At 41.0% G+C, this 17131-nt stretch overlaps 1 protein-coding gene and 1 long non-coding RNA gene across 20 annotated transcripts in view; one reads left to right on the top strand and one right to left on the bottom strand.

The window, feature by feature from the left end:
• LOC123575315 (uncharacterized) overlaps positions 1 to 16443 on the top strand; it is a 41677-nt gene extending 25234 nt beyond the window's left edge. The window contains exons 3-4 of the long non-coding RNA XR_006700610.3: positions 9506 to 9617; positions 14640 to 16443. This is a non-coding gene — a long non-coding RNA (uncharacterized lncRNA). The remainder of the gene's footprint in view (positions 1 to 9505; positions 9618 to 14639) is intronic.
• SAMD12 (sterile alpha motif domain containing 12) overlaps positions 1 to 17131 on the bottom strand; it is a 471810-nt gene that overhangs the window by 325192 nt on the left and 129487 nt on the right. The gene's annotated exons all lie outside the window — the stretch shown is intronic.

Genomic DNA, 17131 nt, shown 5'->3' on the forward strand with positions numbered 1-17131 from the left:
GTGGTACCTAAAAGGAAATAAGCATATTAGATGAGGAACTGAAGATATTCTCCATCTCACATCTCACATCTCCATCTCATATCTCATCTCAAACAAATACTCTATTACACTCATAACTAACACCTAGCATAGTGCTATCACAGATGAAATCTCAGTATAGGACTGAAAACAGTCACAGTTCAGGCATGGGCAATGTAAAAGAGAAAAAGGAAATCTCCATGCAGGTCCAATAGCCGATAGAACAAGGAGAGGCCTTGAACCAGGTCAGTCAGCTGGATCCAGTGTATGGGATCAGGAGCCAAGACAAACTTGAAGTCATGTGGCCACAGCTAACATTTGTTGAGTACTTAGCACATGCACTAGACTCAGACATTTACAAAGATTATATGATTTAACCAGAACTCTATGAAATAAATATAATTACTATATTCATTTTATTACATTACATAATTATATGTAGTTATTATATTCATTTTACATAGGAGAAAACTCAAAGCTGTTTAGGGTTTTTATTCATCCTTATTCACTTCCTCCATGTCCAGCCTATAGTAGGCATACCATAAATAACACAAAAGTATTAACTACAAAAAACCTCAAGTGGGGTAAGTATAAATATCTTAAAAGACAATTTAATTAAAATCCTTTGCTTTTTCAGGTATTCTACAAAATGGCTGACATCTATTTAAGCAGGTCTGTAACTGACCATCCTTTACAAATTACTTAAAATAAAGATAAGACGAGAGAAGGATTCATATTAATATTATTAGTCTAACACTCAAGTAAAGTGAAACTACAAATGATGTGTTCTGGCTAGCAGTAATAGGGAGAGAGAAAAAAAATGTGTTGTGTGTTAAGAAGGAAAATTAAACTGAAAATTAGATTCCCTGCCCACAAATTTTGACAAATCTTAAAGGAAATTAATCAACCACTTTTCACTTGCTTTGCTGATCACAGAAAGCCTCTGACTCCACTTGACATAAGCAAATAAAGATGGTAACACTTGACATGTAATTCTTGGCTCACTTAATTGGATTGCTTCACAAACCATTTTCGGTAATCAATGATTACTAGTAGTAGTCACAAAAGAGGATACCAGGCAGTTGGGAACAGAAAAAAAATGACAGGACAGCATTTTCTTGAATATCTATTCAGAGGCAGTGGTCCAACCATGAAATGATTCTGCCCCCTGCCTGAATTTCTCATTTCTACAACTACTTCTGGGCCCCCTAAGACTCTCACGACCAATTATAGCTTGGGGATGTTAAAGTCAAACTACCTGGGCTCAAATCCCAGCTTGACATCTATATGACTCAGAACAAATCTTCTTAGTAGTATGCCTCTGTTACCTTTGTAAAATAGGAACAACTGTGCTACCTCATAGGATTGTTGAGGAACTAAGTGATATAATCCACATACAGTGCTTGGATTGATGCCTACCACACAGAAAATTTTACATGAATGTTTATTTTTATTATTGCTTTTGTTTCATATTTCAAAAGCTGGGCTACCTCTACTTTAAAGTTAAGCCCTCTGATCCAGGTTCTGTTAGAAAAGCCATCTTTTGTGCTCCCCTGTAGAACATGTGGCCACGATCTTTGCCACAATGGAGACTCAGCGTAAAATACACAATAGCAAGATGTCTAGACAGCAGCCATTTACCTTACAAGCTTGTTAGATATCCACTCTAGGAAAGCCTTGGACTTGGCACCTCCTAATCAATCTGGAGCCTGGCACAGGTCAAACATGCTAGTTAGTAAGGATCTGTTTGAATCCTTCTCTGTCAATTATGGTCTAAGACAAAAATGTAGAGTAGATGGTTCCCAATATGTTGATGACAGGGCCAATCCATTTACGACTTAGGGTTGCTCTTCAGATTACACATTGAAATCGCCAAGACACTCTGTCAATTCAAGAGCCTAAAAGACTTTGACAAGATCGAAAGACTCACGGCATTATGGACCATGAGTGCATAAAGATGGGGACAATGTGGCACCATGCCACAGATCATTTTATCCATCCAGTGGGAGATTGAGACCTGCTACAAGACACCACCTCTTTTCCCTTCAGTAATCTCATTCTTGCAAACCACACATCTTACTTTGTAGCAAGTAACAAGAGAGTCTGTCAACAGTACAAATGTGGAAATCAGTGAACTGTAACACACAGCAGAGTACCCTAGCACAGGAAGTGTATATGCAGATACACATCACAGGCCCACTCCTAACAATATGAACAACATGAATGGTGGAAAAACAGCTGCAGCAAGCTGGCCAAAAAGTGTATCACCATAATCTTTGGCAGATTCACCAGGTGGTAACATGAACTAGCAAGGAGAGATGGGTTGTTTGCCAACTGCCTCTGTAAACCAACCAGTCTTCTTATATTCACAAAAAACCCACTCCTCTTGGCAGCAGCATCCTCTCTAAAAATGCCAAAGTGTCTTTCAACTACCCTGCTCTTATTGCCATTGGCTCAGGAATGCCTCTAGTAGATAACCCAATGCAAAGAGAGAGCCAGTAAGGCACACGGTTTTTCATAGAGCTCTGTTGATATGAAGCCATGTTCTATTTTTAATATGAAAGTTTTCAGTGAGCTGGGAGTTGATCTTATAACCTTATCGTCCCCTTCACTCTTTTCTCTCCTTGACGCAAGCACCTGGCAGAATGCTGGGCACATAGCTGTTCGAATGAGTTCAACTGAAATGTGGCTTCCTTGCGGCAACATACTACATTTTTCACCTCCATTACAACTTTATCACTGACCTTTTTATGAATACTATGCCCTGCTAGAGGAATATGCACAACTTTTGGTAGTTTATCCATGGGTGTATTAATTCTTGTCACTGTGCAGAGAAGGGAGGTACAAAAAGCAATTGCCAAGCTGAGGAGATACAGCATGGTGGCTTATTTTGCTGATGACTAATGAGATGCAAAGGCAAATTTTTAATCCAAAAGTATTAAGCTGTAGTGAGAGGCTACTGCTTCATCTTATCACACAGAATTCTGTTGTATTTTACTCTTTTCCCATCACATTCATCTCCTTTCTCTGCCTTGGTCTGCACTATTCTTTCTGCCTGGAAGGCAGTCCAGCACATTTCTGCCTGTCCACTAGTAAGTCAAGGTTCAGTCTTCTGCCCTTCCTCCACACAGTGCCAGAAGTCCTCTTGTCGTCTCTGACCTTTAAAAACTACCCACGCCATTCAGATGCCCCTTAGCCTTTACTGCCTAGTTGTGTACTTTTTTTGTGGACCTATCTTATCCATAGAAGAGGATGAAATGCTCTAGTAGAGCTACCATAGCTCTACTCTGCAGGATTTTCAGCAGAACTGTGAGGTAGGTGTGATTTCATTCATTTTATAAATGGAGTTCATGGAGATTCTAGGTGCCTAGCCTGACACACAATTGGTTCAGTTTCCTTTGCAGAGTTAAGCAAAAACAACTAAAATTTAAGCACACCTGTCTTTAACCTTCCCATCTAGGGATCTGGCCCACAAGTATACACATTTACACAGACGAGCATGTATTTATATATATATATTTATATTTATATATATATATTTTTTTTGAGGCAGAGTCTCACTCTGTCACCCAGGCTAGAGTGTAGTGGCATGATCTCAGCTCACTGCAACCTCTGCCTCCCGGGTTCAAGCGATTCTCCTGCCTCAGCCTCCTAAGTAGCTGGGATTACAGGTGTGTACCACCATGACTGGCTAATTTTTGTATTTTTGGTAGAGACAGGGTTTTGCCATTTTGGCCAGACTGGTCTCAATCTCCTGACCTCAGGTGATCCACCTGCTTCCACCTCCCAAAGTGCTGGGATTAGAGGCGTGAGCCACCAAGCCCGGCCTGTACTATAATTTTTATGTAGTTATTTCATTATTAATTGTAATGAAATTACATTCAAAAGAAGCCACATGTCTAATGACAGAGAAGTGTTTTAATAAATTATGATATGGATACCACAATTTTACACACATACACACACACACACGTATATAATGGAATATTCCTCATCTTTTGGAGAGTAAGACAGAAAAAGAAAGCTACACATGAATATCTCTCAGTGCTAAGAGTAAATACTTGTTGAATGAATGAATAGATCATGAAGATATAGTGTAAATAAGAAAAGCAAATCTCTAAACACTATTATATGACTCCACTTATGCTATAAAGCTATTTGCACACGCACATACACACAGAGTGTGTTGTCACTCAATATGTTATCTTTTTTTAAAAAAACAGGAGATTTATGTTCATGTATTACTTATGTAATAAAAACAAATAACATGGAAAGAGATAGATAACCTGGTATGGGTGGCTTAGGTATTAGGTTGTGAAGTAGAAGGTGGACTAAACCTAGCTGCTTTGGAAGCCCCTTCCCTTTCACTTGTACTTTCCTCTCTTTTTATGGTGGAAAGAGCAGACCTGCAGTTGAAAGACTCTTGTTCTGGCTCTGTCAACACTGACCCAAATGACTTTAGCGGAGTCACCCAACCTGCAGAAGGGTTGTCACTTATTCTTTAGCCAGAGAATAGAAATAATGTCTATCTTCCAAGGTTAACTCTGAGAATAAGTAACATGATGCATGTAATAGTTCCTGATCAACTATAAAGCACTATCCAAATGCAGTAGGGGATATTATTTATCATTGTGATTATTACTCCCATAAAATGCTAACACAGTGTCTCATATAGATAAGGCACATAATATAAATTAGGGAAATAAATGACCATATTAGAATATGTGAATTCACTCTTCTGTATTCATTCAGCATTAGCTCCCTCTAAAGAGTTCTTTTAGTCTTTTAGGGATATCTTATTTGGGAAAAAATAAAAAGATCTGAATCCTGTATTTCATCTGACTTAAGATAGCAATGATTTTAAGACTTGCATTAATTTTATATACAACTAAGACAGAAAAAGAATGATGCTAAATAAACTATGTCACACAATGATGCCTGATTTAGAAAATGTGAAAGAATATGTGCATTTAAAAATCTGTGAAATACAGTATTTAAATGAAAGGCTTCGGGCAAATTAGCTGATCAATTATACATTATGTCTCTCAAATGAAATTACTAATTTAATAATAAAGCATGATTTTCTCATACCAATGGTGTTTTACAGTGCCTTTTCCCCTTTGGATGTGCTGGTCACAGCATTTTTTTTCATGTTTTAAAAATTATAGAGAATAGATAATTACTAGTGAATGCTGACCTTTTCCTTATGATGAGTAATTATGCTATTAAAAGCATCATTTGGACCTTAATTTGATATACAAATTATTCAATTACCTAGTCTGCAGTTGTAAGGACTTTTAGCAGCCACCATTATTTGGTGAGGGGGAAGGATAGCATGAAGCAATTTCATCGTGTACTCTATTGCAGAAATTTTAGTTGTACCAAAACAGTATTAAAGTAGTGGGTAAGCCAATAACGCCATTGAAATGTTTGATGGCACCAAATTATAACCAATGTCACCACTGAACACATTAGCAGAATAGGCCAAATAAGCTTGATAAAAATCCCTTTGCAAAGCCAAAATGAAAGCATGTTGTTAAAACGTAAAACTACAGTTCAGCAAAAATAACTCATCTTTAGGATGTTTGGGTGCAGTGTCCATGAAACTTGCTCTTGGTCTTAGGTATTTATTTACTGTTTTTGCTTTGGTGGTGGTGATGGCAATAGTAATGGCAGTGGTGTTGGTGACCATGGTGGTGATGGTGATGACAATGGAGATCCAGCTACCCGATACCGTCCACAAAGCAGAGTGGTAGATCTACCTGAAGAAAATCTACTGCCTAAAGGCAGTGGGATATAGACAAAAAACAAAACTGAGACTGAATCCCAGTTTCATTACTTACTAGCTGTAGTGTCATCAGAAAATTACTACTTCAATTTCCTCATCTGTAAAAAGGATGCAGTAATACCAAGCACCTTTCAGATCGTTGTCAGGTGTGGTGATGGGTCTCGAAAGCCTGTCACGCAGCTGAGTTCAGTAAGTAGAAAGAGGCTTGGTGCGGTGGCTCATGCCTCTAAACCCTTCGCTTTGGGAGGCTGAGATGGGAGGATTGCTTGAGTCCAAAACAAGCCTGGGCAACACAGCAAGACCTCATCTCTAAAAAGAAAAAAAAATAGCCGGGCATGGCAGCATGCACCTGTATTCCCAGCTACTTGGGAGGCTGAGGTGGGAGGATCCCTTTACCCCAGGAGTCTGAGGATTCAGTGAGTGATGATTGCACCACTGCACTCCAGTCTGGGCAACAGAATGAGGCCCTTTCTATAATAAATGTAAAAAAAATTAAAAAGGAAGAAGAGCAGGCGGGATTCTAGTTATTCAGTGGTTTTCCACTGGAATATCCTAATAGAAGAAAGTGGCTGGTTACAGTAAAAAAAAAAAAAAAAAAAAAAAAAGCCTGGTATACGCTGCTGACTCAGAATAGAAGGTAATTTGAAAAATTCCACAAATGCCAATCTTATCCACAGCTATTGCCTTGCTGTAGATATTGACAGGCAAAAAAAAAAAAAAAAAAAAAAAAAAGGCTTAAAATTGTCTCAAAATGGTCTGTCCTAAGAGTGCTAGGTTTTCCCAGTATTTCCCATTTGCTCACCTGATATATTTTCAGTCCCTCTCTGAGTCCCCAGGAGGCTGACCTCTACATATTGCCCTCCTGCTTCCAGTGGGGGTCAACCAATGGAAAGCACTGGCAGGAGGTGAGACAGTGGGGAGAAGGGAGAGGCCAAGGTATGTCACTCTCTGCCTGCTTCAAAGCAGTTCTGGCAGTGGCTCCTCCCTCCAGCTTCTGTCCTCTATCAGGCGGCACCTCCTCCTGGCATCAGCTCTGAGCCAGGCTCTGTCACACTGTTCCCTCCTCTATAGCTACCTCCTGGGTCCCGCTCTGTGCCCTGGTGGTTTTCTAAACCTTCCCTTTACCTCTAAGTAGTCGCTTTCTTAACATTTATTTTAAAAAAAATCCTAGTGAGTATGCCATCTGTTTCCTGCCTTAGTAATAGAGAATCTAAAGAAAATGTTCTGTGCACTCCTGGACTTAAAAACACGGCACAGTCCCTGATCCTGTAGTCCCACAACCACATCTTTATAGAGAAAATCCAAATGCTTTACGAATCAATGGTGTTTTCACCAATCTTCATTTTTTGGATTTGCTGCCACCCTGACTCTGTTATTTCCATGCTTTGGGCTTTCCAGACAAAATCCAAAGTGCCCACCCAGGCATATGAGAACTTTCGTGCTCTTTTTCCTCCAGGGTAATCCCTCACCCTCCTCACTTGCACTCCACATGCTTGCTAATTGTGACTCTCCGACTTCTCATGCACCTTCACGCACAGGTCTCCATACATACCGTTTCCTCAGCCTGGGACGCATTGCTCTCACTGCTCTCTCTAGATAACCTGCTTATTCCATGAGATGCAGCTGGCATGGCACGCTTCTCTAGAATTCTTCCCATCATCCCACACCAAGTCTCCTCCATCCTCCTATAGTACTGCACAGGTCTATCCAAACAACAAATCTGGGATGAAACTTTCGCTGACTTGGTTACATCCCCACCCAGTATTACTAGCCACTTGATAGTAGAGCGATATTTTGTTTGTTTTTTTGAGACGCAGTCTCATTCTATAACCCAGGCTGGAATTCAGTGACGTGATCCTGGGTCACTGCAACCTCTGCCTCCTGGGTTCAAGTGATTCTCCTGCCTTAGTCTCCCGAGTAGCTGGGATTATAGGCACGCACCACCATGCTTGGCTAATTTTTGTATTTTTAGTAGAAACAAGGTTTCTCCATGTTGGCCAGGCTGGTGTCGAACTCCTGACCTCAAGTTATCCTCCCACTTCGGCCTCCCAAAGTGCTGGGGTTATCGGCATGAGCAGCTGTACCCGGTCTAGAGCTATTTCTATTCAAAGCCCAACATAATTATCATCATCATCAATATTGTAAGTGTCATCATCCTCATCAGCTAATGAATATCTAAACGAGTGCTTATTATGTGACAAACAATAAAACAATGTTTTTTTGTTTGTTTTGAGACAGAGTTTTTGCTCTTGTTGCCCAGGCTGGAGTGCAATGGTGCAATCTCGGCTCACTGAAACCTCCACCTCGTGAGTTCAAATGATTCTCCTGCCTCAGCCTCCCAAGTAGCTGGGATTACAGGTGCCTGCCACCATGCCCAGCTTTTTTTTTTTTTTTTTTTTTTTTTTTTTTTTTTTTTTTGTATTTTTAGTAGAAACGGGGTTTCACCATGTTGGTCAGCCTGGTCTTGGACTCGTGACCTTAGGTGATCCACTTGCCTTGGTCTCCCAAAGTGCTGACTGAGATTACAGCCATGAGCCACCATGCCCAGCTGTCAAACAATGTTTTAAGTGTTTTTCCATGTATTAATTCATTTACTATTCCCATCAACCCAATAAGACAGATAAATTGCTGTAGTTTGGATATCTAGAACTCTAAACCTCGTGCTAAAATTTGATCCCCAGTGTTCTAGGTAGAGACTAGTGGGAGGCATTTAGGTCATGGGTGGATTCCCCATGAATGGCTTGATGCTGTCTTTGCAGTAATGAGTGAGTTCTCACTTTATTAGTTCCTGCAAGAGCTAGTTGTTGAAAAGAACCTGCTGGCTGGGCACAGTGGCTCACGCCTGTAATCCCAGCAATTTGGGAGGCTGAGGTGGGTAGATCACTTGAGGTCAGGAGTTTGAGATCAGCCTGGCCAACATGGCGAAACCCCGCTCTACTAAAAATACAAAAAATTAGCCAGGCATGGTGATGCATGCCTGTAGTCCCAGCTACTCAGGAGGCTGAGGCAGGAGAATCACTTGACCCTGGGAGGTGGAGGTTGCAGCGAGCTGAGATCATGCTCCTGCACTCCAGCCTGGGTGACAGAGTGAGACTCCATCTCAAAAAAGTACAAAATAGAAATAAAAAGAACCTGGTACCTCCCTCCCCCCTCTTGCTGTCTCTCTCACGATGTAATCTCTGCACACGCTGCCTCCTCTTTGCCATTCTCCATGAGTGGAAGCAGCTTGGGGCCCCTCACTAGATGCAGATACCAGGGCCATACTTCTTGTACAGCCTGCAGAACTGTGAGCCAAATAAACCTCTTTCTTTATAAATTACCCAGCCTTAGGTATTCATTTATAGCATTGCAAACAGACTAAGACACTAATATTACCCCCATTTTACAGGTGTTGACATGGAGGCATAGTATGCTTAAGAAGATTGACTGGATCATAAGGCTAATAAATTGCAGAGCCAGGATTGAAATCCAAGCAGTCTACCTCCAGAGTCTGTATTCCGTGGTCTACTGCCCCTCAAAGGGACTTAAATAACATTTGTTGGATTATTTAATAAATGTTAGTGAGGTTTACTACACACAAAATTGGAATAAAAAAATAGGAAAGTATGGCTAGATTTAGTTACAGAAGACTTTTGCGAAAATCCCCTTTTGGGCTTAAGATCCATTAGCATCACCATGCAATTTTTTCCTTCTTTGCAGGAGAAGCAGATGGGATCAACAGATTAACAAATTATTCACTGTTTCCAAGCAAGGCACTGCTAGGATCTCAATGTCCCTTCCCAGAAGACTAACTGTATCTGCAACAAGATAGGTAGGGGCAATGTCAGGTTTGTAAATTTCCTGTGAAAATCCCTCTTTTTCATAGGAATCATTTCTTTAAATAATAGTATAAAACATCTGCTACATGGTATCCTAAATACCACGCGTTTGTAAAGGCTGTGCTTGGGTGTCGTTATTAAATCTGTTCCCCAAACATCAAGAGAATTATGACTTGTCACCAGAGTCCACACTTCCTGACCTGAATGAAAAGAGGAGTCAAAACACTTCCCCAGACCAGACTGACCACCCACTAGGAAAGACACAATCTTAGCTGCATGTTACAGGTATGTCCTCTGCCATCCCCCTCAAAACCTGGGTAAACTGAGCCAGTTCTCACATCCTGGACCATGCGATTAAGAGAAGAGACTCATCTTTAGACAGAGGACAGGAGTAGCGTGGGCAGAGTCTGGGTTTTGCTAGGGACTCTCCATTTTTTTAGGGAAGGAGGGATTAATACATTTATTTTCGATGGCTCCTGTCCTTTGGTGCCTGAAATTTTTCTTTTGCTGAGATAAATAAAGAATCCAAGTAGAGTCTAGTCCAGAAAGATGAGACATCTTTAATTCTGCCAAAGCCCCCAACAGTTCCAAAGCTTCCAGATTCCAGTTTCAAAATATCACATGGCTGACATCATCACAAGAATATAAGAGAAACGACAGAAATCACATGGAGGGTCTTACAGTGATAGAGGAGACTAAAGATGCCTGTGTTGCTACCATCTCAATTCAACGAATTTGAACAGGTGGCTCTAGGAACATGACAATAGTAGGCATGTTCTTAAAATTACTAAAAATAAATACCAAAATTATTTCATGCCCTCATTTGCATTCCGGCAGCCTGAATATCAAAGATTTCTGCCAAGTAACCTTAATGCTCAGAAAATGGCATTTGTTTCTTTAGCTCAAGTAGTTCTCTGCCAGCTCTGGAGCAATGCCCACTGTCTCTTCCCAACTGTTAGCAACGGTACAAACGCAGTCCTCTAGAGAGCCTATCATGAACTGTTTCCAATCCAGACACATCACTTCCTGTACCTGCATACTTCAGCAGGCCTCTCTATTCACCGGGGTGAATTATAGCACCAAGAGGGAGCACTGGCTGATTCTGAGGCCTCCTTTTTTTTTTTTTTTTTTGAGGTGGAGTCTTGCTCTGTTGCTCAGGCTGGAGTGCAGCGGTGCGATCTTGGCTCACTGCAACCTCCACCTCCTGAGTTCAAGCAATTCTCATGCCTCAGCCTCCTGAGTAGTTGGGATTACAGGCACCCACCACCATGCCTGACTAATTTTTATATTTTTACTAGAGACAGGGTTTTGCCATGTTGGCCAGGCTGGTCTTGAACTCCTGACCTCAAGTGATCCTCCCACCTTGCCCTTCCAAAGTGCTGGATTACAGGTGAGAGCCACCACGCTCGACCTCTGCGGCTGGTTTGATGTTCAATTCAGAATGGCTGTTTCACAAGTCCTTAGACAGCAACTCCTGCTTGTTCCCTGAGACAGCTACACATAATTAGGTGAAGATAAAAGATCCTTTGTTTTAACACAACCCAGATATATTTGGCTCAAATTATTTACTTTTTCCATTTTCCTATTTTGAGCTGGTGGCTCTCCCATTTTTCTAATCATTTGAATTTATATGTATGGCTCAAATGATACTTTGATTTGAATGCCAGTTGAACGTTTGTAAGTCTCAATGGACATTGGGAACAGGATATGCACAGGGACTTATTTCCAAGTGGATTCTACAATATTGGCTGTGGGGACCTAAAAGGATGACAGGGAACTGGTCGGGCGTGGTGGTTCACACTTGTAACCCCAGCACTTTGGGAGGCCGAGGCGGGCGGATCACGAGGTGAGGAGATCGAGACCATCCTGGCTAACAGGGTGAAACTCCGTCTCTACTAAAAACACAAAAAATTATCTGGACGTGGTGGCAGGCACCTGTAGTCCCAGCTACTCAGGAGGCTGAGGCAGGAGAATGGCATGAACCCAGGAGGCAGAGCTTGCAGTGAGCCGAGATTGCACCACTGCACTCCAGCCTGGGGGACAGAGCGAGACTCCACCTCAAAAAAAAAAAAAAAAAAAAAAAGAATTAATATATTGCCTGCCTAACTCTGCACCTCTAGTTCTCAATATGCCTTCATTCATATTCTAATCACCATCCAATTACCTAAATATAAATCCTTTTATATCAAATTAATTTAATAAACTATTTATAAAAAGGCAGTGAGCTCAACAACTACCAGAAATTTAATTCCTTTGAGCCTTAGATAATTAGCAAGATGGCTTGGCCAAAATATTTTCTTCCCTCAGGGTGTTCCCATTAAGGGAAAGCTGCTGTTCACTTTTCAGTCAGGACTAGAGGAGAGACCTGAATTATCAGGCTTAACTGCAGAGCCCCTGACCACCCAAAGACAAAGAGGAAAATATCAGGAACCAGAGAAGAGCCAACAGGGCTGTGTGGAGAGCCATCTCATTTTCTTAGGCCACGAAGTAATGAACCTGCTGTATAAACCTAAGGAAAGGGAGGGAGTGTATGTAGATTTTATTTAAAACATTTCTAAAGCACATTAGATACAGTAACTAGTTATCATGACAACTCATAATTGTTCCCCTTTCAGGGTTGTGGCAAGCGAGGTGCAAATAAGTTAACTTAGCAAACATCATACAGCTTGCAAATGGCCGAACTGACCAGGCAGTCTGGCCCAAGATTCTCTGCTATTAACCACCACTCTGGGCTGCCTCTCTATGTCAGTTATGGTTGAGTCTCTTCCTAATGACCAGCTGCTTGGGGCAGTTTCTGTCATCGCAGTCTCCACCGCACTGATCTGCTTTTCATGATCTGCGCGGTTTCTCTCCAGCAGTGAGTGGGAGCTCCAGGAACTCATTAGAGAAGAGCTGACACTCCATTATTTGACATTAAGCTACCCAAGTAATGAAAATATGTCATAGTTACTCAAGGCCAGTGTCAGAATTTTCTATTCCACACCTGGGCCACCATTTTCAAGACAAATGGATTTGGTAGGTTGTTTTCCCTCTGTCATTTGATGAAGAGTTAGCAGTCAATACATTTGTAACTCTTTTGCACAAAACGTGGCATTGGCTCCCCATTTCTCTCAAAGTAAAAGTCAAGTCCTTACAGCCAACTACAATGTCTTTCCCAATCTGTGTCTCAATTGCTGTCTCTGATCACATCTCCTACCACTGTACCTTAGTTCACTACCCTGTAACCACACTGGCCTCTCTGCTCTTTCTGTGATTTGCCACGCACACTGTGCCTCAGGACCTCTGCACTGGCTGTTCCCCTCACCTGGATCACTGTATTAGTCCATTTTCTCACTGCTGATAAAAGACATACCTGAGACTCAGAAGAAAAATAGGTTTGATGGACTCACAGTTCCACATGTCTGGGGAGGCCTCACAATCATGGCGGAAGGTGAAAGCCCCCTCTTACACGGCAGCGGCAAGAGAGAATGAGAAGTGAAAGTGGAAACCCCTTATAAAACTGTCAGGTCTTGTGAGATTTATTCACTACCACGAGAACAGCATGGGGGGAACCAACCCCATGATTCAATTATCTCCCACCGGGTCCCTCCCACAACACATGGGAATTATGGGAGCTACAACTCAAAATGAGATTTGGGTGGGGACCAAGAGCCAAACCATATCATCACAGTTTCCTCCAAAATCCTCATAGCTAATTCTTTTTCAAGTATTTACTAAAATGTCACCTTTTCAGCAAAGCCTTCTCTGACCATCACCGCATCCACCAGCACCAGCAATCCTTCCCTTACTCTTTCCCCACCATGATACCTCCTTTTTTTTTTCTTTTTTAAATATAATTGCTTCTAGAAAGTAAATTCTGCAAAAGTGGGTATGTTTGTCATTTGTGATCACTGCTACATCCCTGGACACTATCAGAGGCCCTCTTAGTTCACAGCTGCACATATTATCTCTTGAAAACAATGTAAGAGGGAAGGAGGGCAGAGGGAGAAAACTATATATAAACAGAATACCAGCATCATATTTAGATTCAATAGGCAAGGTCTTTGCAGAATCTAAATAACACCAAAAGCCAAGCATATAAAATGAAGAAAACATTAGGCCTGAACTTTTGGAAAACTTCAGCATTAGGTAATTTAATGATTTTCTAGGCAAGGAGAAGCAAATGGTTTTCTCTTCCATTCCAGCTTCAGTAGCAGGGACGTTGTACTTGATTACTGATGCCTGTGGAGAGAGGCAGCATCATACCACATGTCCTAAGTGAAAGATAGCAGTGGGTGACCAGAGTATGGTGAGCAAATTATAAGTTTACAGGAAGAGAAGCAATCCTCCTGAATCGCACAAGGGGCAGCATGCATCTCCCCAACACTCCTTAGCACTCCTTGCACTCCTGAGTATCCTGTACTACCATATCTCACACCACATGTATTAAAAATTACAGATTTATCATCAAATATTGTGGTGTAAGTTGATTATGCAATTTCTGAATTCTACTGCAAAGTTATAAAACTCTTAACTGAAATAAGTGCAGTTGCAAAGGTCAGGCACTATGTTTGGACCCAGTAATGCAAACAACGGGGTCAAGTAAATTAATCTTTAAGTAACCCAATGTGTTCAATACCATGACAGAGGTATAAACTGCTGCAATAGTCTCTTAACTGGTCCCCCTTCACTGACTTGCGTCTCCTCAAAAGCACTCTCCTGGAAACAACCAGAATGATTTTAAAAATGCACATCAGAAACTGCAGCCCTTCAGATGTCTCCCTGGCTTCCCATCATGCTTCAGATCCTGCCCCTTAATGAGGCCTGCAAAGTTGCATGTGATGACCTTCACCTCTGGACTTGGCTCCAGCGGCACTGGCATCTCAAGTTCCCTGAAGGCCCCTTCCTGCCACCTTCTCCATACAATTCCCTCTATCTGCCCGGGCCTTTCTCAACCTCTCCATTGATCTTGGCAAAATAATTAATTCTCATCTTTCAAATCTCAGTTTATTTTACTTTATTTTATTTTGAGACAGGGTTTCACTCTGTTGCCCAGGCTGGAGTGCAGTGGCATGATCTTGGCTCACCGCAACCTCTGCTTCCCTGGTTCAAGCGATTCTCCTGCCTCAGCCTCCTGAGTAGCTGGGATTACAGGTATGTGCCACCAAGCCTGACTATTTTTTATTTTTTATTTTTCGTACTTTTAGTAGAGAGATGGAGTCTCACCATGTTGGCCAGGCTGGTCTCAAACTCCTGACATCAAGTGATCCACCTGCCTTAGCCTCCCAAAGTGCTAGGATTATAGGCGTGAGTCACTGCACCCGGCCATTCTACAGCAATTTCTAATTTCGTACTCAACTATTTGTTTACAGCATATAAATTACATGAAAACACAGGCCATGTCTATTTATGTCACTATTTGAATACTTAACACCTAGCAGTGTTCTTAGCACATAGTAGGAGCTAAAACAATATTTGCTGAATAGCAGGTTAGGTGGTTGGTAAACTGGTAGGAAGAAGGAAAAGAGGGAGGAAGGAAAGGAGAAAGGGAGGGAGGAGTTCAGGGGACAAAGGAAGACTAAGAAAGAACCAGTTAATTTTCTACAAGGAATAAGAAAGTAAGATCCTAACAGGCTTTGCAGAGGAGGCCATTTTGATCTATTTTTACCAATGATTTGAAGTCAAAGACTTAACCAGCCCTGTGCTAGATGATTTGGGGACACAGGAGGGATTTAAAAATGGTTGATCATAATCCCTTCCCTCAATGATATTATCAATGTGTGGGCACAACTGACTTACCTAAATGAAAAAAAAAAATAGTAGAGGCACAAAAAAGAGTTCCATTAAAAATAATAAAACTCCAAAATACAGGGCTTGGACAATAAATCACTTAAGGGAGAGACAGGAAGCTTCCATAGAGGAAGTGAGACCTGCAGTTCGCCTTGGAAAACACTCACAGAAGCACTTACTCTGAGTCTGGCAAGGTTCCAAGACCTCTACCTATATTAACTCGTTTAATTTCCACAACAGCCCCATGAGGTAGATTACAACAATTACTTCCATTTTACAAATTAGGCAAGATTACACAGCTAATTAATGGAAGAGCAGGGATTCACATCCAGGCAGTACTACCCCTCAAAGTATGACACCCAATGACATCTGTTAAATGACCATCCATTATGTTCATTCCAAAAATAAAGGTCACGAGCATCTTTTTAATTCAATAGGTGCCGAATCCTATAATTTTAAAGACATGAAATGAGCGCTTAATGCAGCAGGTCGGACCCTGGCTATAAGATGACACTTACCTTCCCCAAACGGGCATTATCAGTCATTTCAATCTTTTCTCTAGAGTTACAGAGACTTTTGGAAGAGAAAATCATTTTAACTTGTCCCAACTCACTTCATTTCATACACTTCAACTTTTACCGAATGGTTGCCAAATGGAAAGGAAGGAAAATGGGTACAGTTGACCCTCCATATCAGTGGGTTCTACACCTGTGGGTTCAACCAACCTTGGATGGGAAATATTTTCTTTTTAAATTGTGTCTGTACTAAGTATGTACAGACTTTTTCCCCCTTATCATTATTCCCTAAACAATGCAGTATAGCAACTATTTATATACTATTTACCACTACAGTAATTATTGTAAGTAATCTAGGGATTAAAGTATACAGAAGATGTGCATAGGTTATATGCAAATACTATGCAATTTTATATGAGGAACTTGGGCATCCACAGATTTTGATATCTGTGGGAGGTCCTAGAATCAATCCCTCACAGGTATGGAAGGATGACTGTATGTATTTTATTGCTTGCTTTAAAGCTGTCCATGGATCAGTAATTCGGGGAACCCGAAGAGGTCACCTCACCCTATAATGAGGACATACGGATGCTTTTGCAATGAAATTCCTCTAGAAAAGGCCCAAAAAGGATCTATCTGGAAGCCTCCTCTGTACTTAAGTGTTTTCATTAGCTTTTTGAGTATTATTCCCAAGGAAGCCACAAGGAAGAGAAAGTAAATACATTTTATATTCAGTAAAATTGGCAATTAGAGGACAGTGCTGCAAAGTATTTTTAAAGTATCTGATCTTTGCCATGCATCTCAATCTAAAAAAATTTCAGGTGCAAATATAATCATGCTAGCTTTATGCAGAATATGATGAGCCTCGTGAATAAATTATTAGAGAGACATGGAAGAGGTATAAGGGCATTAAACAAAATTATTTAATAAAGTAATAACCATGTCAGAAAGCGTATCTGCTATTTGTAACAATCAAGACAATAACCGGGAGTGTTCGAGGTTAAAACACAAACCATCAACAGCATCCTAGTAATTTACTGCACTTGACATTTTAAGGAGACACTATTTTGCATTAACATGTACTTTTTATGGAGAAACATACCACTTCGATTTGTACACCAAAAAAGACTGACATTATAAGAACCTCATCTTAAATCACTTTCTACATTTATTGCCCTGCTTGTGTCATCTAATGTGGTCGTTTACAGTTTGCTTTAACAAAT

Source organism: Macaca fascicularis, chromosome 8 (genome assembly GCF_037993035.2).
Source record: "Macaca fascicularis isolate 582-1 chromosome 8, T2T-MFA8v1.1".
In the NCBI taxonomy this organism is placed as follows: domain Eukaryota; kingdom Metazoa; phylum Chordata; class Mammalia; order Primates; family Cercopithecidae; genus Macaca; species Macaca fascicularis.